A 25386-nucleotide genomic window follows, 5' to 3' on the forward strand; every position below is an offset into this window, starting at 1 on the left:
AATACCCTCTTTTGGCCACATAGGAAAAAAAACAGTCCTACCTCTCTCCTTTCCAACTTTCAAGTCCCCCTGTGCCACTGCTTGCTGCTTTTTTACTTTGTCCAACATTTCATCCTCGTCATATTCCTGATCCCCAACATCCTCCAAGGAGTTGTCATCTTCTAACCGACTTCCATCGAATAGTTGTTCATTGTCTTCTTTTCCACAAGAGGCATGCCCCTCTATGTGTTGTTCTTTCTTGGTATCTATGAACACATTTGAAATGTTAGAAGTTTCTCATTTCTCATTTTCAATAGCTTCAGCTTGCTTTGTACCAGTCTTCAACCTTTTTGGACATGGTATTTTGGTGTCTTTACCTGTTTGTGTCAGAAAAAGAACAATTATTTGAAATGGATTTCAAAAGGCAAATAGATTATTTAAAGATAGACAATAATCTAAAAAATAGTGGTATTTAAACTTGAAGGAAATATGGCCTTTGAGGGGTCCCCTTTAGGGCAAGGGACATATTCCAACATAGTCCTTGCCCCTAAAGGGAACCCCTCAAGGGCCATATTTCCATTGGTTGTGTTGGAGTCCAGATGTGATTGGTACTAAACAGTACTAAGTGCTAAGTGCTACCAATAGTGCTAAATACTACTAATACTGGTAAGTACTCCTACATAGTACTAAACTAATACTGCTAAGTACTAAATAGTACTAATGCTAATTCTAATACTGCTAGATAATACTAAGTGCTAGCTAAGGTACTAAATACTACGAATACTAAATAGTAGTAAGTGCTAACTAGTGCTAAATACTACTAAATACTACTGATATTAAATAGTACTAATACTGCTAAATACTACTGATACTAAATAGTACTAAGTGCTAACTAGTGCTAAATACTACTAAATACTACTAATACTACTAAATAGGACTAAATGCTACATATTAAATAGTACTAATTGCTAACTTAGAGTGCTAAATAGTAGATGATAAATAGTATTAAATGCTAAATAGTGTTGAATGCTGAATAGTACTAAATACTAAATTATAGCTCTAAAAACTAAATAGTACTAAATACTAAATAGTACTAAATACTAGATAGTGCTAAATGGTACTAAATGCTTAGTAGTATTTAGCCTTTTAGGCTATCCTTTTAGTACTAAATGATATATAGTACTACATGCTAGGTGGTGCTAATATTACTAAATGTTGAATAGTCCTAAATGCTAAATAGTGCTGAATAGTACTACATGCCAAATACTACTAAATGCCAAATAGTCTTAAATGTTAAATAGTGTTAAAACACATAGTATTAGTAGTGCTAGATAGTACTAAATAGTGCTAAATGCTAACTAGTACTAAATGCTTGGTAGTATTTAGCCTTTTTAGCTATCCTTTTAGTACTAAATACACAATACTAGCAGTGCTAGATAGTATTGAAACACAACTATACTAGGAGTGCTAGATAGTGCCAAATAGTACTAAATGCTAAAAAGTACTAAATGCTAGGTAGTGCTAATATTACTAAATGCTGAACAGTCCTAAATGCTAAATAGTACTTGAATCTGCTAAATAGTGCTGAATAGTACTAAATGATAAATACTACTAAATGCCAAATAGTGTTAAATGCTATGTCTTCACCAGTGAGATCACTTTTCTTTTGCTTGACAATGCTTGTAATGCCACACATCCATTAGTAAAGACGTCAACAACAACTTCATGTTCCCTACTACAATAGCACCTGATGCACTCCTTGATGATGCCATGCTTCACAACTGCCTCTTTTTCATACTCATCGTCCTCATCAAAATAAAGAATATTGTCCTCAATTATTGTGTATGGCCTTGTGTTTTCTAACATGTGCTCAAATCCATCAAACCCATCATGTGAGCTGACAAATGACAAAAAACAGAAGGTCTCAGACAAACCCTTTTGTGCACTATCCGATTCATGGATAACACCCACAAACCTTCTATGCCAAAATCGAGCCTGTATCATTGCTTCCTTGAGATTTACCATCTCTATCATTGTCATAAATGATAGCAATACATACTGTGACGGAGTGGCAACGGTCTCCATCAAGCCACAGAGCAACTTCTTGAAGGCATCCTTATCCCAACACATGCCTTTGGTAGATCCCTCTGAGGTGTCAAGCACACACAAGCTAATTGGAAGTTGTCCCTTGGAGTGACGTGTTAGAAAGCTCTCCCCCTCCATCTCCATGTTCACTTGAATAATTATCCAAGGAAAACAAGACTGCGATGTAGACTTGTTACCCTCTATTGAACTAATCACCCAATCAACATAGATTGACGCGGCTTTTGGGAAATCAGGTGTGGACTTGCCAACTTGCAGCTTCTCTTTGACCCATGACTCACATGAACCCTTGAAGCTCTGATAAACAATTGAATCAATTTTGAAGTAAGTTGCAAGGGCATCCCATGTTTGATGTTGGGGCGAAGGGTGACGTGAGTTGAACTCCTTGATGAGCGCTTCTTTCAGGGCTCTATCATGCTTAATCTCCATTGCCCGTTGAGACATTTCAATGGAGTCCTTGTCTTTGCTTGACTTGACCAAGACTATTTCTTTAGACTCAATCTCTACTTGAAGTGCACGTACATCTTCGTCTTCCAATCCTAGCAGACACCTCATATATGTTATTGTGGGATTTCAACCCTCAAGATCACCCTACTTCACCAATGTCAAAATCCTAATCCATTGTTCGTAGATGTCATCATCGTATGTGACCATGTGTGTGTCCTTGGTAGCAAAGTTTGCACCCATCGATACGCTTGCAACTCCTACAAAATTCTATATTAAAAAATCAAAATCATCTTAGACATTCTTCTAATCCAAATCATGTAATAGAGATAATAATGACACTAGTGCGATTCTCCCATTACCATGTCAAAAGCATGACTTGGTAACTAGAAGAATGGCACTAGTGCCATTCTCACATCAGGGAATTGACACTACTATCATTTCTTTTACAAAGCCATAAACATTCTTGAAATAAAAAATGCATACAAAACAAATTTTATTACTCACATCCCAACTTTGTTGATCTTTATGCCCTTTGACAAGGCCTTGAGCTGGTTTCTTTGGTCGTCCGAATGCAATCCACTGTGCCCTTAGGTGTTGTAAGATATCGATATATGGTTGATTTTTCAAAATGGTCTGTGCCTCCATGTTGGCCATTGATGATATCTTACAACTTGCTTCAACTGGTGCATTGACAACAATTCTCGCCTTCCTCCGTGTATAGAAACATTTTCGTTGATTGAAGGCTTCTCCATGTGCTTTAGTTATAAATATCCTTGTAGCATAAATCGAATGCTGCCCTGCGAGAATCCAATAATTATAGTCCTTTAACTTTTCCATCTTTATCTCTTCCTTGCACATAGGAGTATTTGTGCCTGTGTGGTAAGGCATAAGATATGCACATGTCGCAGGACGTCGTGCATTCATTGCAAAACTCTTGACCAAGTCACTGACATAGCTGAGGGTCAATGTCTTGTACACATATTGGCTTGGTGCTCTAAAGCAATTCATCACTGGGATCAACACCTCAAACTCCAAACCAAATGGGAAGTACTCTACATACTCCATCAAGCCTGTCATACTTGTGTCCTTCCTTTCCAATTTCTTTTGTAGTGCCTTAAAGTCAACATCTGGCTGGATTTTCTTATACAGGATGATAGTTGCTTCAGATGATTTCTCACCATGTCCTGTTATATGTGTCGCACCACTCCCCAGCAAGAGTCATCATTGGAATCATATATTGAGTCTCCCTGCTCTACGAAAAATAAGAACAAGGGTTTCTTACTCTTAGAGTCATCGTTGGAATCATATGTTGAATCTTTGGAGCCACAACCACTCAAGGATATTGACTTCCCACATGAGGCAGGCCTCCATTCATCTAGTAATGTGGAGGTCATGTCTAGGAATCCACCACCACCACCAGCTATGAAACATGTCAACGAAGCACAAGGGCAACTTTGTATAGGGATGATGATCACATGGCTATACATCAGGAAGTGACTCTATACATCAATAGAAGACATTCCAACTATGGTAGGAGGAGAAAAAGATTCTTGTTATCTACATCTCAACTCTCCAAGATATCTAAGGTATATTGTTGCCATAATAGTTGCTTGAGACATCTAGGAGTTGGGAAGATTAAGTCCATCAAATCTAACTACCTTAGTCTTAATCATGAAGAGCAAGAAGCTTATCTATGTAGATCAATCATGCAAACTACAAAAGATGTGTTTGAATACTACCATGACCATATATTGATTTATAGAGGAGCATTCAAGCATGCACTCACTCTTGGCAACAATAGATTGCAACGGATTAAATCTAGGTCTTTGAAGGATGGTCTATGGAGCAATCGCCGTTATGGAAAGTTGATGGACCTTGTGGAAGGTTTGCTAGTTCATGGATGGAAAGTTATTTTTAAGGAACATGCAGCAGTAATGCCAACCACAACCAAACTACACTTACCTGACAACTACACAAGATCCGAAGTATTCTCAATATACAAAGATGAGATGTTATTGCCATTTCACAAGGTTATGGAAGAATTACTTCAACAAGGTGATCATTCCAAGGAAGGTTAGAATGGGGATATGTCATATATGTGCAAAGTTAAAGAGTAGGAGGCAAAATGCAAAATTGAAGAATAAAAGAGGTACTCGTCCATGCTCAATATTTCATGTATTGTCCATCTACTTTATATTAAATGTTTTATTCTTCTCTATACCAAAATTGTGCTTTTAGATCAAGTAAATGAAGCTCTGAAGGTGCATAGAGAACAGGAAGCATTGGAACGTGCAAAGCTTACAAAGCACAGGAAGAAGGGCCTCAAGAATCCAAACAAATACTTAGGGATTGTTATTGATGGCATGGACCAAAAAAATACCAACCTCCCACATTTTGTTAAGGTACCAAAGGATTTGAAGGAGGATTCTTTTGTATAGATGCATCTTGTTGAATGTCTCATATATAACAACTAGCTTTTATCAAAAGTATTTTTTACATATCCAAATGTCCATAATGATGCCAATACAACAATCACCATTGTTCATCATATAATTTGAACATGGGAAGGGCCTCTTCCTTTGGTCTTGTATTTGCAATTGGACAACACAGCTAGAGAGAACAAGAATCTAACTTTGCTTGCATTTTTGAATATGTTAGTGCAGATATGTATCTTCACTACAGTCAAACTTGGGTTCCTCTTGGTTGGTCACACACATGATCAAATTGATTAGATGTTTAGCACATTCTCAAAGAGGTTAGCGCAACATGATGCCTTCACTTTGACAACAATCATTTCACTTATAGCTGAAGCATATACACCACATCCTCATGTGCTACACTTGAAAGAAACATTTGACTTTAGAAAGTTTGTGAATGGTTCAAATTTATCCGACACATGTATTCAATAGCTAAACGATCTAAGCTTTTAGCATCAATTTTGCATAAAGGTGAGAGATGGAAAAACATATATGGATGGCAAGCAATGCTCTTCATCTCCAACATGGCTACCAGAGAATGGATTGCTAATTCTATCTTTCATTCCTGATTGTATGATCTTTGCTTCTTTGCAAGATCCACTGGAGGTTTTATCATAAGTGCAACGGGCTCAAAGCCAAAAGAGAGACATTGATTACCATAGATGCCTTCAAGAAAAGAAGGATCTCATTGAGAAGGCCCACACATATGCAAGGGATGAGGACACAAGATGGTGGAATGAGTTCTTTGAAGATCAATCCCAAATTCTTTCTAGGTTTGAGCATAATGATGTCACTCTAAATGTTCCCTTCTATTGGCCATCAATTCATGCAACTCCAATTGAAAATCCAACAACTTGTCTTCATACACAATTGCAAGGTATGATTAATGTACAGCCAAGAGAAATGTATTTTGGTGCACGGAGGTCTTGTAAAAGACAAGAGCGACTTGTAGAAATGTGGTGTAGAAGTGTGCAAGTTATAAAGGTGAACTCCATGGTTGCAACACTTGCCGATGATGATCCTCTTGGCCATTTATTTTGGATTGCAAAGGTGATTGGTTTGATCAGATTTGAAACTAGAGATATAATTTCCAAATTCCCTTGAAGTGCATTGGTTTAGAACCAAGAGTCATGATGTGTACAATGGAAAGTACACCCCTGAAATGGTCGTGGAAAGCGAAGAGGAGCAAAAAATCAACCACATGCCAGTGTGCATGTTCTTGATGAGGTTGGCATTCTTATTTATGACTTTCGATTGACCAATGCTGGACATCTTCCCAAGGAGACAATTGCCATCATTAAACAAAAGCTTCCCTCAAAGAAATGCATTGATAAAGTTGGACCCTCTTCTAGAGTTACTTGAGGACAATCAAAAGGAGCATTAGGATTGCATAGGGATGATGATAATGTAATTCTTGATAGTGTTGCGGAGGATGGATTGTCAACATCATCTCCTAGTGATGATGATGCTGATAGTGAGGAACTTAGGGGTGTGGATATAGATGAGGATGCAATATATGATGATTTGTAAGATCTTCTGTATGATGGATATCTTCTTCTTTCATGAGGCGATTGAAGTGGACTGCTGCAACGACCATGGGGTATGTGTGTACTACAATAGTAGCATCAAAATTGCTCCTTCTTCAAAAAGGGAATGCGCCAATGAGGTTGAAGGCCGAGGTCAGAGTCGATGAGTGGGACAGGAGCATCGAGAGTCAGGTGGTACCCGCCACATGTGTTCGTCAGATGGGTCTACCACCACTCATTGAAGGACTAGATAATAAACTAGGTAAGGGGGTGAACTTCCATAATTTCATAGAGGTGGAGACAGAAGCCTTTAATCTGCTTCTTCTAATGATGCATTAGGGCGTTGTCGGGCAGATCTTGAAAGAACTGCAGATCGAGTCGCCATTGAACATATTCGGGTGGGGAGGAGTGGGGGTGCTAGAGTGACATCGTCATCGTCCATAGGCATGGGTTCCTCTTCAGCATTTCCTTCGGGAAATGTGTCGATGGGCATATGTACGAAATTCACCAGCTTGAGGAGCATGTTGAGTGCCTCTTAAGGGAGGTCGATAGAGGCATTAGAGAAGATGGACTAGGAGGTGCCGTGCTATGTAGAGCATGTGTTGGAGGCATTGGAGGAGTACTCAGCGAGGTTTGTGTGGGGCAAAATAGACGGGTTGGTTGCTGGGGGGTGGGTGGGATCAGCTAGAGGTGGTTCCATGGGATTTCAACGGGTGGGGTGGTGGAGTTCAAAAGATACTCTTCCACTTTATTAAGGGCGGTTTGCCTTGTAGCTTGGGCGATGACCATCAGCGTATGGTTGTCGTGCGCGAAGAGTTGTGCATGGAGGAGAGTGGAGGAGAGCTGGGAGGCATGTTTCTGTCGCCTTTGTAGAATCGTGTGTGCCACCTATGGGAGTTGGGCCGTCATATCAAGTAGCTAAAGCTCCATTTGATCGACACGGGAGAGCTGCTTAGCTGACATGTTGTAATCGCCCGCGGTCTAATATTGGGGTGCACTACAAAATTGAAGGGCTTCAGTGAGCCCTACCCACGGGGGACGAGGAGGACCCTGTGAGAGGAAGGAGGTTGTCTCTTGTGTGTGGGCAGTAGTTGAGGCCAAGACTTAGGCCATAGAGGGGGTGGCCTAAGTATCTTGGGCTTTGGGGTGAAGGCTAATGTGGACACTGTCGTTTGCAGCAAGACCGTCAATGTGGATGGGATCCTGGGGTACAACCTTGCCCTTGGAGCGTGGATAGGAGTGCTCCATTCGTACCTGTCCATCTTTGTAATGAGCGAGCAGTTGACTATGGAGGGGTGGCTGAACGGAGTGGCTGGCAGGGGTGGGACTCGACTCTGTCCTTGGTACAACTACTCTCTCCTCATTGGCTGGTAGTGGTCTTGTAGTGGAGTTGTTGCTGCACCATATGGTAGAGTACTAGCACGTATAGCATAGGGTTGCCAAGGACTGTGCCATGCATCTTGAGGTCCTCCCGCATTTGGTTGCAAAAATAGTTCGCCCAATTGGTGTTGAGATATCGAGCTTCACTCCTGATATATGACAGGGTGACTGCTGTGCATTTATGTCATCGACTTGTTAACTGTAGATGCGGTTGGTACACCACCCATGACAGCTATCTTTATGTACTCTAGTTAGTAGCTATCTTTATGTACTCTAGTTAATACCTGGATGACAGCTATCTTTATGTACTCTAGTTAGTAGCTCAGTTAGTATGCCACCTTAATTAGCTAAGTTTGGTGTGAGATCCACATATAGGATTCACCTATTCTTTTGTACTTAGAGTTCTTTTGGATTTCACAACTAAGAAGAGAAAAACTGTTTTCAGCCTCCATCTTTGTGTATATTCCCCCATTGTGTATGTGAGAAAGCTGCAAGTGAGACTCCTTCCTTCTCTCCCACTCTCTTCCCATGGTATCAGAGCTTGGTTCGTGGTAAGGAGCTCAAGAAAGCAAACCAAGTCCACGGTGTCCTAGTAAGAGGATCAGTGTTGCTTTCCTTTTTTTTCGAGTTTGGGAGCAAATCTCTGCAGGAAGCACAGCCGAAAAGTGCAAGAGTGCACTGTCTCAGATTGGGACACCCTTCGCAGTGTGGCGAGAGGGTAGTATATGCTACAAAAAAGGACGAAGCCCCTTGGTGAAATTATTTTATTGATTCGAGGCCATTTCGGGGTCCGTTTTGGTGACGAAAGTTTTCCGAAGATACTCAAGAAAGTACCCTATTTCTACTTTGCGACCACTATTCTACAGGTCAGTGAAAAATTATCGTAGAAATTACATCGTATGCATGTGCACAAAGACATTGGAAGTGACAGAATCATTATTATTGCATGTTGATGCATAATCATCACTAGGAAGTGAATGTGTGGTCAAATACCACTTTCGTCAGTTTTAAATATTTGCCCTTGTGAGGCAAAAGTTGTGTTTTTTTACAGTGGCAGAATATTTTACAGTGTTCTGTAATGGCGTCTGATGCTCTTTCACAGATTGTCACTGAAAAGCTTGACAAGAATAACTTCCAAGCATGAAAGTTTAGAATGACGAATTTTCTTAAGGGAAAAGGCTATTAGGAGTTCATTATTGGAGGTGAACAAGAACCAGTCATTCCTAATGTTCACAATCAACAGGAGTTGCAGACATTTAAAGGCTGGCATGAGAGAGCCAGAAAAGTTATGCTGGCTATCTATCAGTATTTCATATTCTATGATTGTGCATATTCAAGATGCAAGCACGCCGAAGGAGGCGTGGGATACTTTGACAAAAATGTATAGCACAAATACGCAAGCCAAGAAAATGCAGCTCAAGCAAGAGTTGCATAATGTGCAGAGAGAAAATATGAGCATCAATGACTATCACATAAAGGTGAAGATTGCAGATGCACTTGCTTCTATTGGGTCGCCAGTGGAAGATGATGATTTAGTTTATGTGACCTTGAATGGTCTAGGAAAGAATTATGCACAATTCCGAATATCCATTACCGTCCGTGAGAATTTTTTTGATTTTAGGGAGTTGATTGCTCTTCTAATTTCTAAAGAGCAGAGAAATGGTGGTGCATCTTCTTCGGGAGGAACTTCAAAAGAAGCTGTTTTCTACTCAAATGCTGGAAGAGATAGAGACAGAGGTAGAGCAAGCCGATTTGGAGGCCATGGCAGAAATTAGAATATGCAGCAAATTCAAGAAAACCAGTCCTATGGAGGACGTGGTAACTTTAGAGGCAGGGGGAGCCAAAGAGGTTGTGGTGGATGGCAGAGAAGCCAAAATGCAAACAACAATATTGAATGCTACTACTATGGTAAAATGGGTCATCTGGTTAAAGACTGCTACAAAAAGCAAAATGACATCATGACTGAAAAATTGCAGCAAGGTAATTATGCATCCTCTAGTAGACAGGGTGATAACAGAAATGAGCATCTGTTTATGGTGCAGCACATGACTAATTTTATGACAAGTGCAAAAGAAAGCAATGATGCGTGGTATGTTGACTCATATGCCTCAAACCACATGTTGGTCATGTAGAATGGATGCAGGATGCAAGGAAAATGGAAAGACCAGGATTTGTGGAGATTGGTGATAATATTGTACATCCTATTATGCAGATTGGTAAAATTCCTTTGTCTATGTAGGATGGAAAAAAGAAATACCTGTCTGATGTATTTCATTTTTCGAATATCACCAAGAACCTGGTTTCTGTTGGTTAAATGGTTGAGCAGGGCTTACAGGTCAGATTTAATCCTCATGGATGCTTTAATGAGAATATGAAAAATAAAGGTCACTTGATAGCAAAAGGGAAGAAGGGCAGGATGTTTACGTTGGATGCGGACATGCCTGAATTGAGTGCAGCAATGTTTGCACATGGGACCGGTATAGTTGCAGATATTGACATCTGGCATAAAGCTGCATCTATTGGAGGCTGTCATTATTTTGTCACTTTTATTGATGACTACAGCTGAAAATTTTAGATGTATTTTATGAAAAAGAAAAGTAAAGTGTCTAGGCATTTCAAAGCTTTTAAAGCTATGGTCAAGAAAGAAACAGGCCTACAAATAAAATACCTAAGGTCAGATGGAGAGGGAGAGTACCTCTCAAATGAGTTTGCAAGTTTCCTGCAGGAGCATGGCATAAAGCAGCAATATTCATGCAGTTCAGAGATGTTTTTGATGAGATAAGTAGCTGGTATAAACCAGTAAATGTGATTGATGATGTAGATGCACAAAATGGTAATGCTGCACAAAATTCACAGCAACAATCACAAAATATTAGTGGACCTATAGTGTCCTCTAGCAGTGGTTCACATACTTCGCCATGGACATGCAAATTGAGATCAGGAGGATCTCCTCAAAGCAATGCAGATAGTGATATGCAAGTATCACGAAAAGGAAAAGAGAAAGTAGATCACCCCATGGTTGATGTGAATGCAGGTCACTCTTATGTGGATGGTGGATCTAGTGGCTCAGAACAGAGCCTTGATGATGAGTTGGATATTCATTCTATTGTTACACCTGGAGTAAGGAAGACAAGGGATGTTTTGAGAGCACCTGGTAGTGAGCCTATTTTGCGCAGGTCTACTAGAGCTAAGTATCATGTGGATAGGCTCAAATATGATGGATTTACAACCATTCACTATGCCTATATGATCAAAGTGATACAAGAACCAGAATCCACTTCTTTTGAGCAAGCCATGGGAAAAGAAAAATGGGAGAAATCCATGGATGAAGAAATGGATGCCTTGGAAGCAAATGCTAAATGGGAATTGGTGCCTTTGCCTAAAGACAAGAATGCAATTGGCTGCAAGTGGGTTTATAAGGTGAAGCATAATGCAGATGGTTCTATGAATAGATACAAGGCAAGATTAGTTGTCAAGGGGTATGCACAGACATATGGCATTGATTATGAAGAAACATTCAGTCCGGTTGCAAGGATGGCAACCATAAGAGCAGTCATTGCTATGGCTGCATCAAAGGGATGGTCTTTACATCAAATAGATGTAAAGAATGGCTTCTTGCATGATGATTTGCAAGAAGAGCTCTATATGGAGCAGCCACCAGGTTATGTTCATGCTGTTCATCTTGAGTTTGTTTGCAGGTTGAAGAAAGCCTTGTATGGCTTGAAGCAAGCACCCAGAACATGGTTTGACAAGATACGACAGTATCTTATCACTATTGGCTTACAGATTTCCAAGGCAAATTTCTCACTTTATGTGAGAAAAACATAGAAAGGTATTATGCTGCTTGTCATTTATGTTGATTTGATCATCACAGGTGATAGTGATGAAGATATCCTTCATGTGAAAATGCTATTGAAGCAGAAGTTTGAGATGAAGGATTTGGGAGAGCTGCGTTACTTCTAGGCATTGAGGTGATTAGATCCATAAGTGGGATATGGCTCTTGCAGAGGCAGTATGGATTGGACATGCTGTCCAAATATGGGATGACAGGCTGTAAGCTTATTTCAGTTCCTTTGGAGCAGAATGTGAAGCTGAGCGCAGATGCAAGTGAGCTTCTAGAAGACCCTACTATGTATAGATGCATAGTAGGAAGTTTTATTTATATGACTATTACCATGCCAGATTTGAGCTATGATGTTGGGTTGGTAAGTCAGTTTATGCAGGCTCCAAGGAAACCGCATGTGGATGCGGCTAGATGCATAATGAGGTATGTAAAGTCCACATTGCAGTATGGACTATTTTATGAGACTGGGATTCACATACAGTTGCATGGATACACTGATGCTGATTGGGCTCGTAGTATTTTTTATAAACAATCTACCAGTGGATATGTGTTCTCTTTTGGGAGTGCTGCAGTTACTTGGAGCAGCAAGAAACAGCCTACAGTTGCCTTGTCGAGCACAGAGGCTGAGTACAGGGGTGCAACAATGGCTGCATGTGAGGTAGCTTGGTTGCATAAGCTACTTTATGATATGCATCAGTCTACAGATGGGCCACTTGTCATTTATTGTGACAACATGAGCAGTATACACTTGGTAAATAACCCAGTCTATCATGCTACAACAAAGCACATTGAAGCGCATTATCACTATGTGTGAGAGAAGGTTCTAGTAGGTTTTATTGATCTAGTTTATGTCAGCACAGAGGATCAGATAGCTAACATATTCACGAAGGCATTCGGCGCAGAGAAGCTCGCAAGTTCAAAGACCTGCTTAGTGTGCAGGAATCGAGATTAAGCTTGAGGGAGAGTGTTGAGATATTAAGCTCCAATCGTGATATGCCAAGGTGACCCTTGTGCATTTATGTCACCGACTTGTTAGCTGCAGATGCGGTTGGTACACCGCCCATGAATAATAGCTGGATGACAGATATCTTCATGTACTCTAGTTAGTGGCTCAATTAGTATGCCACCTTAGTTAGCTGAGTTTGGTTTGAGACCCACATCTAGGATTCACCTATTCTTTTGTTCTTTTGGCTTTCACAACTAAGAAGAGGAAAACTCTTTTCAGCCTCCACCTTTGTGTATATTCCCCCATTGTGTATGTGAGAAAGCTGCAAGTGAGACTCCTTCCTTCGTCATTCTAGAATGAGCTTGATCTTGTTGTAATCTGTGGAGATACCATTCTTAGACACTATGTGGCTAAGAATCACTGCGTGTTTGACCCAAAATTGGCACTAGAGGGGATTCAGGGATATACAGTACAACCTGCACCTTTCTAGGACCAGTTTTAGGTATCTTAGATGATCATCCCATGTCGATCTTATGCACATGTCATCCAAGAAGACTTCTACTAAGTCCCTTAGGTACTCTTTGAAGACATTTATCATCAACTGTAGGAATGTGGCCGGCGCATTTGTAAGCCCAAATATCCTTACCTTGGCCGCATACACACCCCACTAGGTTGCAAAGACAGTTTTATGTTGATCCTGCAAGGCGATGGATACCTGATTGTATCCTGAGAATCCATTTAGGAATCTATAAGCTTACACTCTGGCCACTCTTTCTAGAACAAGTTCCGCGAATGGCAACGGATAGCGGTCCTGCCTGGTGGTGACATTGACTATTTTTAGATTGACGCATACTCAAATCTTCCCAATCTTCTTTAGGACTATCATGACGGGTGATGCCCAGTTTGTATGCTCTATCTCATAGATGAATCCCACATCTATGAGTTTTTGGATCTCCTCTCTCATTATGAGCGCATATTTGGGATTCATGGGATAGGGACATTGTTGTAATGTCCTGGCATCGTCAAGCATGTGGGTATCGTGTGCTACACGATCCCAACGAGCACACCCTTCATATCTGTGTATTTCCAAGCCATGCAGTCCTTGTACTCTCAAAGGAGGGCAATTAAAGCACTCTCCTCGTTGGGTGTGATCATTTGCGATGAATACTGGTTGGGGGTCTTCCCTTCTAGCGCCAAGTTTACCTCCTTAACCTGAGCTGGGCCATCATATCCTTGGAAGCACCCTTCTTCCTAAGTTCTCTTGACCTGCCAGTATGAGATCTTTCAATCCTCGATGGTTTAGGCCTTGTAATGGTCTGGTACCTTTCGTAGATCCTCCTTCTCTTTGTCCTCCTCCTCCACACCCCCTTGGGGGATATTCCTCTTGGCCCTGGCGGGATCCTTCAGGCTTTTGGGGGTTGGGAGCTTCGGACCTGAGGGGGGCTCCTTCATGGCACTTATGGAGCCTACCAGGGATTTAACCTTTCTCAACCCTGCTCCCCAATTGGAGGATAACTCATGGTGAGCGGTGGTGGAACCCACATATGTCAGCCAGTGGATGTCTGATTTGACCCTTACCATCCCCTTGCTCACCTCGCGGGGTCTGAGCATGTTAAATATTCTGAGGGGAACCATCGGGCTCAACCCTTCATGCTCGGGGGTTGTTAGTTGGAACCCTATTCTCTGTGGGACGTCAATGTTTGTGCATCCAGTTCTGAGATAACTCTAGCTCGGGGAGAGGGGCATACCAAAATTCATCTGCCTCCCTCTCATCTTCTTTCCCACAGGTTTGGAACAATTTTAGGGACGCGGTCTTGTTGGTTGTGTCAAATTCCATGGCAAATAGTTGTCCTGACATTGGGTGGATCTTGTATGTACACAAGTCCACTCGCACGATTTTCTCCTCATGCTATAAATAGATATTGTCGGTGCGCCAATCATGTATGAGTTCAAATAATCGCAAAGAAGGGCCTGCCTAGGATGGCTTCGTATCCAAGCTGCTGGGTAAAGTCCATGACTACAAATCTAATAGGGTATGTGAAGCCGAATACCTTAATGTTAATGCCTGTGAGGACTCCCAAGGGTTCAGAAGTTCTACCGTCAGCTAACTTCACTACCATGTGGGTTTGCTCGAGAAAAGGTTTTCCCCGCCTCTCTCAACATTTCTTGGTGTAGACACTCACACCCGCACCTCTATCCAAGATGGAATCAACCTTTTGGTTTATTAGGATATTGATCTTAAATTGCATGTGAATAATTCTTCTCAGAACACGATTAATAACCAGTCGCAAAAGATTCATTTTTCTTGTGAGTATATTGGTTTAATGGAGAATGTGCTCAATTTTATGTTTTCATAAAAATCCAATCAAGTCAAGAATTCCATTTTTTTCAATGTTTTTTTTTTGGGACTTATGATAGAAAGCCATGTTTTCAAAAAGGATTGAAAATGGCAATTTTTAACTATATAGAAAGGAATATTCCATTTAGTTCTCGTTTCTACAAAATAGTTCTCGTTTCTACAAAATAGTTCTCACTTCATCCCCAATAGTGTTTTCCTCTCTGATTAACTATTCTGTCTCTTTTAATAGTAAATTTTTTAAAAATATTTTACTATGTTCTACTATCAAATTTCCCATTTCTTTGAAGAGTCCTTGTTGGATCTGGACTGCTCACCATTTCCTTAATACCTTAGTTGTTTGCTAGTTCTCAATCAATTTAGATTTGAGCTACTCTACATCCTGTTGTAGTTCCATTTTTTTCGTTTCATACTATTGTGCTAATAGTTTCTGCTCTTCCACCTTGTATTGTAGATCCTATTTTTAACATTGGTTCTATTCAAGCAAGACATCATTTTCTTCTTTCAATTGATGCCATTCCAAATAAACATTTTGCATCCCTCCATATTATTCCCTTTTTTGTACTTGAAATCTCTGTAAAAGAGAACAGTTGCAAAATTTCTCTTTAATCAAATTTGTTCATGCTTTGGTTGTCCTTTGGAAATTCCCATTGATGGAGGAACCTCTTTTAGAAATGAACTAATTGAAGATGTGGTGCATAAGCTAAAGATAAATCATAGCATTTCCATGCCATATTATCCCCAATGTAATGGCTTGGCTGAGAAAACAAATGGATTGTTGTGCAATTCAATGGGAAAGCTTGTAGACACTAAGAAAAGGCATTGGGATAGGCACTTGGCAGAAGTTTTATGGGCTTATAGAACCACACACAAGCTGGCTATTGGGTTTACACCATTCCAAGAAGCCATTTTGCCCATTGAATTAGAGATACATAGTCTTTGCACTGTTGCAAGAAAAGAAGGACAGGAGGATGCCTATGCTCAACGCTTGGTACAACTAGAAGCCTTGGATGAATGCAAATTATAGGCCTTACAAAACTTGGAAGCTTCTCAGAAAAGGCGCAAGGCCCATTTTGACACCAAATTATGCAAGAAGAAAGATGTTGTAGAAGGAGATTTGGTCATGAAATTTGATAGCCATTTGGACAAGCGGCTAGACAAAAAGTTTATCGGCCAATGGGAGGGACATATCAAGTCAAAAAGAAGTTCACAAATGGAATTTATCAGCTTAAGGATAATGATGGCATGGTGATACCCGGATGCACCAATAAGTATCGCTTTAAATTCTTCTATGCTCGACCACCTTGAGGGCTAGTAGACCCTCTTTGTCACTAGAGAGGATCTGCTGGGGCGGGAAAGATGTAACACCAAAAATTTATTTTATTTTTTTTGGCATTGGTTTTGTTTTCTTCTATGTTTGATAAGTTTTTGAGTATCAAGTGATAGCCTAGCGGCTCTCACTTATTTCTATTTTGAAGATATTGTATGGGATTGAGAGCATGAGTGGAATTTATCATTGTAAATACCATGTGTATGAATGATAAATACCTTGGTATGGGGTGAGAGTTATTTGTGTATGGGATATTATGGGGTTTTTAGAAAATAGGAAGAGTGAGTCATATAAAGAGGTGGGCTCATGTCCATGTGTTCCAATAATATAAGAGAGATCACATGCCAAGCATGTGGAAGGCATGTGGCGGACTGTGGAGTCAAGAGGAATCCTTCTAGAATTCCTATGTGGAATAAGGAGGATGTGGACATATGCAAAAGAGAGGGTCCCTATGGGCTCCATGTGGGGAGATTCTCAATATTTTAAGAGTCTTTAGCATCTTTTAATGGGACACATGGCAAGAGTAGCCAAAAAGGACATGGATGGTGACATATGGGCTTATGTAATTGATGGGGAAAGGAATCTACAGGCAGCAATTGTAAATGGGTGAAGGAGGGTGACAAAATCTCTATAAAAGGAGCCCTCCTCTCCCTTGTTCATCATCTCTTCCACCATTAGGCCTCATGTTGCTGTAGCTCTAGTCTCCTCAAACCTCTTCCATGAGCCTTCTCTCCCTCTTGTAGATATTCTCTTATGTAGACTCTTGAGTCCATCTCTCTCTAGTTCATTCTCTCTCTATGAGTAGTCTTGGAGATTCCGCTCCCTCTTGTACATATGAAACCTCTTCTTCTCCCTTGTGTTTATTGTATTTTGATTTACATTGGAGTGGAGTCTCACTCTACTGGTAATGAAGGTAACTTCAGGTTCTCTCTCTTGAGTGTCTGTTTCCTTTTTCCATTGTTTTCTCTTCCAAAGTGCTCAAAAGTGTTGTCTATTCGGCCGCTCATTGCACATACATGGTTTATCTATTTCCTAAGCCACAAAGGAAGCCCTTCCTTCCCTCCTAGGTGACCTCTATGGGACTTGGATCGTTGATGAAGTCTAAGCATGGAGGTAGTATTCTCCCAAGTCGTCACTTGTAGAAGGAGTAGGTGTTTTTCATGACAGTTTGACCCCCTATTAGTATTTTGCTCATAACATTTTGCTCTATCGTCCAATTTGGATGAAACTTACATTATGTGAAGCTCTCTTCAAGGAGCATCATCTTTTGTCTTCAGTTATTGTATTAGATTTCAGACCAAAAATCTATGACTCTCTATGTGTGACTGTTTCTTTTTTAGACAATTTTTACCCCCGTCTAGTAAACTGCCCATATCTTTCCGACCGCTTCTTTGTTTCTTATGAAACTTATATCAGAGTGAAGTCCATTTTAAGATGCATCTGGATATGTGTTTGAATATTTTATATCATGTCTTTCTTGAAAGTTATGGGTCTCTGTGTCTTATGATAGTTTGGAGAGTGTTTTGAGCTAAGTGTAAAGGTGTCTATGAAGGAGGTGCAATGTTTCCTAAGAACCTACCCATCTGACCCAATTAGCCATTCAAACTCCTCAAAATATATCAGTTCATGTCATGTTGAGTTGCAAGATCTTCTTTCAACAACGTATCACTCTTCTCTTTGGTGCAGATCGGCTTACTGAGATTATGGCCTCCACTGATCCTTTCCTTCTCCCTATGCTTGATTACAACATCACTTGGGATGTTACCATCTTCATTCTCATATAAGGGAGGATAGTATGGTGTGGTCTATTGCTACTGCTATGCAACGACTGCTACATTTTCTCCAATGGCTACCGCATTGTGCATGTTACTGAAGTTTTGTGTGTGTTGCGGTGGATTGTTGCAAGCATTAGGGTTGTACCATCATGCTGATGTTGGATGACTCTTGCTGGTATAAATCTCACACTGTAATTGTGGTTGGTTCTGATTTACCCCCAAAGTTTGCAACTTTTGATCCACTAAATTCTCCAAATCAGAGGTTGAAGGAGTCTTTTTTTACTTTATCTTTTCTTTTTTCATTTTATTTTCTTCCTTTTTGGATTTCTTTGATGCCTTCTTTCTCTTCTTTTTCTTTTTCTTCTTTGAGTTAGTTTCTGAATCACTTTTAGACTCATTACTGCTCGAGTCGCATTGGGATTCAGATTCACTGTCCAATACATCCGAATCTTCTTCAGAATCTTCTTTTCTTTTTTTCCTTGTTAATTGCTCCTTTGCATCTTTCTCTACTCTTTGGGCTGCATCAACAAGGGTTTTGAATCCATTTGCACTTGCTACTGGTAGTATGAGACTACCAACCAAACTGTGATTTCTTGGACCCTTGCAAAAATATTCTACCATTGTTTTAGTGGTCGGTCTTTCTATTGCATCCAATCGTGCATTTGGGTTCAAAAATTATTGGGCATGGTCTTCTATGGAGAATTTCTTTTGTCTCAATCACCTTAGCTTTCTTCTCACATCATTGGGTGTTTTCTCTTTTCAAAACTTCTCCAAAAATTGTCTTTAAGTCATTAGAAGTGGTGAAATTTCCCATTCCATACATGATAAACCACAGCATAGCTTTCCCAGCTAGTGTGCACGTGAACTATTGCAATTTTTATGGATCCCCAAACAAGGAAAACTACTAGCTCACCACCAACTTTCGAATTGCACAACATGACTATCTGGATCTTCTTTATCTTTACCATGAAACTTAGAAAATTTACATTTCTAACTTGCTACCTGTGGGTGTGCCATCAAGTGGACTAGTGTATTTAGCCTATGTGCAGTGGACTCACATGTGATAAGTGTGATGAATTTGCATTTAGACTCCTTGGACTATTTGGTAAAGTCTGAAAAAATTGATTCTAGTCGTCTTGGTCAAATTTTGCATCTGAATTTAATGTTCTTTCTTCCTCAAATCTTTCATCTATATTTGGTTCTCTGTCTTCAAATCTTCTGTCCTAAACTACTTTTTCTTTGGATCTTTTATCCAAAAATGGTTCTTTTTCTTTGGATCTTTTGTATGAAACTGGTCCTTTTTCTTCGGATCTTTTGTCCAACGCTGGTTCTTTTCTTTAGATCTTTTGTCCGAGTTTTGTTCTCTTGCTTCAGAGTCTTCATTTGAGTATTCTTTTTCCTCTTTGGAATCTTTGTCTAGTTCTTCTTCTCTATCATTGTTGCTATCTATATATATATCTTTTGTTGTTTATTCAAAATCTCATGCTTCCTTATCCCCAAGGTCTTCAGGCTCTAAAAGATCTAGTGGCAATTCATCTATGTCAACTTCATTTGTTTGAAGGAGATTGAATGGTAGTCGACAATTGATTCTTGTTGGATTAGCTTGGTTTACTCCAAGAATAATTGAAATTGCAGGATCTCCCCTTGATTCATCCTCCAGGATTTTGACCTCAGTTTCTTCCCATGTCGCCATTTGGATCATGCCTTCTTGGCTTGATAAATGTGTTAGTGCCATTTTAGCATTAGCTTTGACTTCTTCATCTTGCATTTGCTTCTCTTGCTATCTCTGAAGTCAGAGTTGCAAACGCATACATTGAGATATGGGGTTGTCATCTTGGCTATTTGTAGACATTCATTATTTTGTATACGCATTGCCATGCCAAGAATGTTAGTGTACTAAATTCAAATGAATATTAATTATATTTGAGTTGGAACTCATTTGGGACTATCAAAACCTGCCATCTTTCAAAAACATTGGACTCAGGCAATCTCGTCTTTGCTAACTGAGTTTTTTGCTTTACCATCCCGAGTGTGATATACGGATGACCACATTGTCATCCAGATGTGCCAAAAATCTTCATGGCTCACATGCCACCAATCTTGATCTTTGATTACTAGATGGGTTGGTGGGTATTCAAACCCACAGGACCACTAGTGTTAACGAAATACAAAAGTTTATTCTTTGAGGGTTTGGGAAATAGAGAACTGAACTAACTATGCATTGTTGATGCATTGTGAACTAACTGGCAATGTCCAATGCATCAACAAAAACGTGAAACTCAAGTCTCTAATCCAGTGGGGTTGTAATATTGGCACAATCACCAAAGACTTTTTGAGTAGTTGGAACGTCTTTTCCTATTCCTCTCCCCAAATGAATGGAACATCCTTCTTAATTATCTTTGTAAGAGGCTGGCAAACATACGACAAATACCACAAAAACCGGTTGTGCCATTTTACCTGGCCCACAAACCTCTACGACTCCTTAAAATTATTGAGAGCTTTAGCTTTTTGGATGGCCTCAACCTGATGGGGATCAATTATCATCCCTTCTTTAGAAATAATGTTTCCCAATAATACTCCCAACTTCACTACAAAGGCACACTTGGTTGGACTTAGGCTTAAGTGAGTAGTTCATCATTTTGTCAAAAGCATAGATGCAATCGATGCAAATGTTTAGTCTTTTTTCCAAGAACACCTGCTTGAAGTTGGTAAGATAAGATTCAAACACCTTCTATATCTAGGACTGGAATGTTGGCGATGCATTTTTCAATACGAATATCATCACATTATTGGCATAAACCCCCCATTCCAAAACAAATGTTGCCTTACCTTTATTTTCTTTAACCATTTGGATTTGATTGTACCTAGTGAAACCATCTAGAAAATTGTACATCTCATGCCCAAAAAAATAGCATCTAGCAAAGTATCACAAAACGGTAAAGGAATGAATCAATGATTGTTGCCACATTTAACTTCCGATAGTTGACACAAATTCTTAGCTTACCATTTTTCTTTTGAACAATGATTATTGGGGATAGCCAAGTCACATTATTTGTCCCATGTTGAGAGTTCACGCTCAACATCATGTGATCATGTGTGCATAGCACCATCACGTGAACATATGTGCATAGCACTAACCTTATAGAGTGCTATAAAGGAAAGGGTTAGATCCCCTAACCCTAACCCTAAAAGGGTTTGTATATATTCTATTTTTTCAACTAAATCTAGTGTACAGTTAATCATTTGTGGTGTGCTCTCTAGCTGTGCCCTCTCTCCTCATCTCTACTCTTCTCCTCTCTCCTCTTCATATTTTGTCATGGTATCAGAGCTCCCTTGTCTTCCGCTGAGACATTGTGATTCTTGAGAGTGTGAGAGAGATTGTGAGATTGAGTGTTCTTTCACTTCCGTTGAGTGATAGAGAATTCCATCCATGAGAGGTATTCTCTTTGAGTTTCTAATCCTTCTTCTATGAGAGAGTGATCTTCTTCGAGAGACTTAGTGAGTTCTTTAAGAGATTTCATTGTGTGTGAGAGAGAGGTCCTTTGAGAGAAAGTTCCATTGTGAGATGTTTGGTTGAGAGAGATACTCATAAGAATTCAAGTGAGAGTCTTTTGTTCCTGAGAGAACTTAGGGAAATAGATCTTTGCGAGAGCTCCATCATTACGAGCTCCTTCAAGTCAGCTACAAAGCAAGCTACTCCTACACAGTTTGGCTCTCTAACCGCTACTGCAAGCAAGGCAGCGCACATGCTCCAACTACTTCTGTAGCCAACTGCAACAAAGGCGATGCTAGGCAAGCTTCTACAACAGCGACCTCCTCAGAGGCGCATCAACACTCTCCGCTGCACTATTCTCCAATGCTTTGGAAATCTCTTCACGAACGAAGCCTTCGGCCTTGAGGTAGCTCCAGAGCGCCTTTCGTGCTAGTAGGAGCATTCACCTGCAAAGTTTCTTGGATGCAAAGGCTCCAACGCGGACCTCCCCAACAATGAACTCTGAGCGGCTCCCTACTACAGCCGAACTTGTCGGCCCTTTGCGATGCTCCAAAGTCAGCAACTGCACCCTTCAAACGGCTTCCATCAGCGCTGACTGGATAACTCCTTCAGCCCGCTCCATCGACGAGCTTTCCTAAGGTAGCTCCAAGCAACCACTTACGACCGTCGCCTCCCTATAGCAGCTGTAGCAGCTCCCACGCCATACCAAGGTCTTCAGCTGCTGCCAACAGTAGCTCCAACGACCCTCGGCCGACTCCCATGATCCCTGCAGCAGTCGACTCCACAACGACGGTCTCCATCCCTCAACGAAGCCCATAAGTTTTACGATGGCTATGTCGGGCATCCATTAGCTGCGCAATAGCCCACAGTGCTCCTCTTGCAATCGACAGCTCCTACGACAGTGACAACGTCCACCTCCAAGCCTCACGACTCCATCGACAAAATCTTCAAAGATTCCGGAGCATCTTAAAAGATTTTGGCTACTCCAGAAATGACACGTGGCAAGCGGCCACGCTAGCCTTATCCCTACTTAACACCTATGGTCACCTTTCTGCCACATAGCAGATAGGGTAAGGTTAACCCTGGTCAACAAGTGGGCAAGGTTTGATAATCGTACCTATGGTTTAGTCATGGTCAACACTAATTTAACCATGGTCAAGTTCTACAAACCATGAGTTAGAGTGGTTGGTTACCCTTGTGACACGTGGCAATCTTATCCCACCCAAGTGCCATGTCACCACATTATCCTGACACGTGGCAACCGACTGCCACATCAACAGTCCAGCTCAGCTCATGTCATCAGTGCCACATCATCCTACCACGTCATCAGTGACACATCATCATCGAGTGCCACATCACTTGTGCCACATCATCAAGGACATGTCATCAGTACCACATCATCAGTGCCATGTCAGCATTGCCACGTCACCTTGCTGACATAATCTGTGCTACCTCAACATTGACCCCCTGCAGGCACAGTCCCTTGCCAGGCACACTGTGCACACTCCTGCCACCTCAGCACAGAGCTTCACTAACACACCTCTTGCTAGGCATAGTGCCACATCATCACTGCATGTGACTCACAGTGACACATCATCGTTGAGCACATTTGCACTCCTTTTGCCCCTCCACCTAGATCAAGTCATATCTCTTGATCCAGGAAGAATTTGAGGGTGCTCCGAAAAGGAAAGTCGCTCATTTTTTCATGCTCTACACGCTCGTCACATCATGCACACATTTCAGTGCAAGTTACACTCACATTTGAGCCTCGCCGACAAAACCACTTCCTTCATGCACATTTGCCTCTACATCGACGCATCTGACCCAACACTTAAAAAGAACAAAAGAAAAGGAATTATTTGCTGTTCTCTCATCGATTGATGGTTGGTTTAGATCTAGATTAGAGTAGACTAGATCGCCATAGAGGGGACGCTTTGAATTTCCCCAAGTTGCCAATCTAAGCCATGCCTGAAATTCCCGACTAGTACCTACTCGGAGTCATTCCATATGCTCACATCCGATTTCACATCATTACATTACCTGAAACCTTACGTTCATCAGTTCAGTGAGCAGACTTCAGAGTTCAGAGGCATTGCAGATTGATTCAGTGGGCAGATAGCACTTGATTTCACACACACATGCCACCATTGTAAAGCCTATTCGGCTATCTCACGGCATCGTGCACATCATTTTCAGCCTTGTAAAGCCTCTTGGCTATTCCCGGCATCATTGCCACAAGCCTTGTAACACAGATCAGATTTTATATATTGCATTTCTATCTTCACCGATGGTACAAAGATTTCACTTGGCATCTTCAATGTATTTGCAGTTGATTCATACAGAGTTTTTCAGGACACTTTTTGAGTACATTTTTTGCACCATGTCGACTAGCAACCTCAATCTAGAGGCATCTGCTAAGTTAGAAACTCTAATTACGGTACATGGAAATACCGAATGGAGACCATTCTTGTGCTTCAGGACAAATGGGAGTATGTCGATGGGTCTATACCTAGACCATTGACTGATCTAGCCACCAGTAGCTCTACTTCATCTGTTGTCACAGCACTAGCAATGGGATCTACATCAGGATCTACATCTACACAAATAGTTTCCGCACCAGTAGCAGATCCTGCCATTGCCCGAGCTCAAGCAGAATGGGATAAGAAAGACAAATATGCCTATCACCTGCTGATCAAGCAGAATGTGCAAGATGTCATGCTAGGACAGCTCAACACAGTCAAGACATCAAAAAAAGCATGGGATATGTTCGCAGCTCTCTACGAGTCCAAGAACACATCCAGGATTCTCACCCTGAGAAACCAGATCAACCAGAGTTTCTGCAACAGTAGTGAAACCAGTCATGCTTATGTGCTCCGCATCAAAGACTACAACAATCAACTTGCAGCAACAAGAGAGACTATGAACCCCGCAGAAATGGTTCAAGTCATTTTGAATGGACTAGGAGAGGGATACGAGAACCTAGTCCAGAGTATTGCCATCCAACGGCAAATTCCGACACTGGAAGAACTTCAGTCAGTCCTACTTGGTGAAGAACTCGTGACTCAAGCCATTCAAGCATGTAAAGGTCATTCTAATGATCAGGCATTCACAGCTTTAGACAGAAGCAGAGGCAAAGGTAGAAACAGAGGTAGATCATATCAAAAAAGTGGTCATCATCAACAAAATCAAAGTCAAATTAGCATCAGCATCAGCATCATCCTCAGCAACATCAGAATCAGCAAAGAGGAAATCATTCCAATCGAGGAAGATTTCAAGGATGAGGGAATGCATCCACCAATGTGTCAAACATTCAGTGCAACTACTGTCACAAGTTTAGACACTCTGAAAGAGATTGTCGCAAGAAGCAATACGACCAAGGCGGTCAATCCAGTAGTAATCGAGGGAATTCCTGAGGAAGAGGAAATCATCGTGGTGGACATTCTAGTCACAGTCATTTTGCAAATGAACATGGAAATATGTTTCTTGCAAGTGAGGAATTGCATCAGACTCATACAATGCACCTAGACATTGATTTCAATCCCAAAGAGGATTTTAGCTATCAAGTCGACCAAGTGGAATAGGATCCTTGGTACATCGACAGCGGTGCATCATCTCATATGACAAATCATCAGGAATGGTTCACAGAAATGAAGCCATTAGAAGGACAGAAGAATGTCATCTACACAGCAGACAATACACCGACGAATCCAGTTCAAGGGACAGGCGTTAT

The sequence above is a fragment of the Dipteris shenzhenensis genome, chromosome 33, assembly GCF_047967505.1.
Source record: "Dipteris shenzhenensis isolate YYH24624 ecotype China chromosome 33, Dip_SZ_1.0, whole genome shotgun sequence".
NCBI classification, from domain to species: domain Eukaryota; kingdom Viridiplantae; phylum Streptophyta; class Polypodiopsida; order Gleicheniales; family Dipteridaceae; genus Dipteris; species Dipteris shenzhenensis.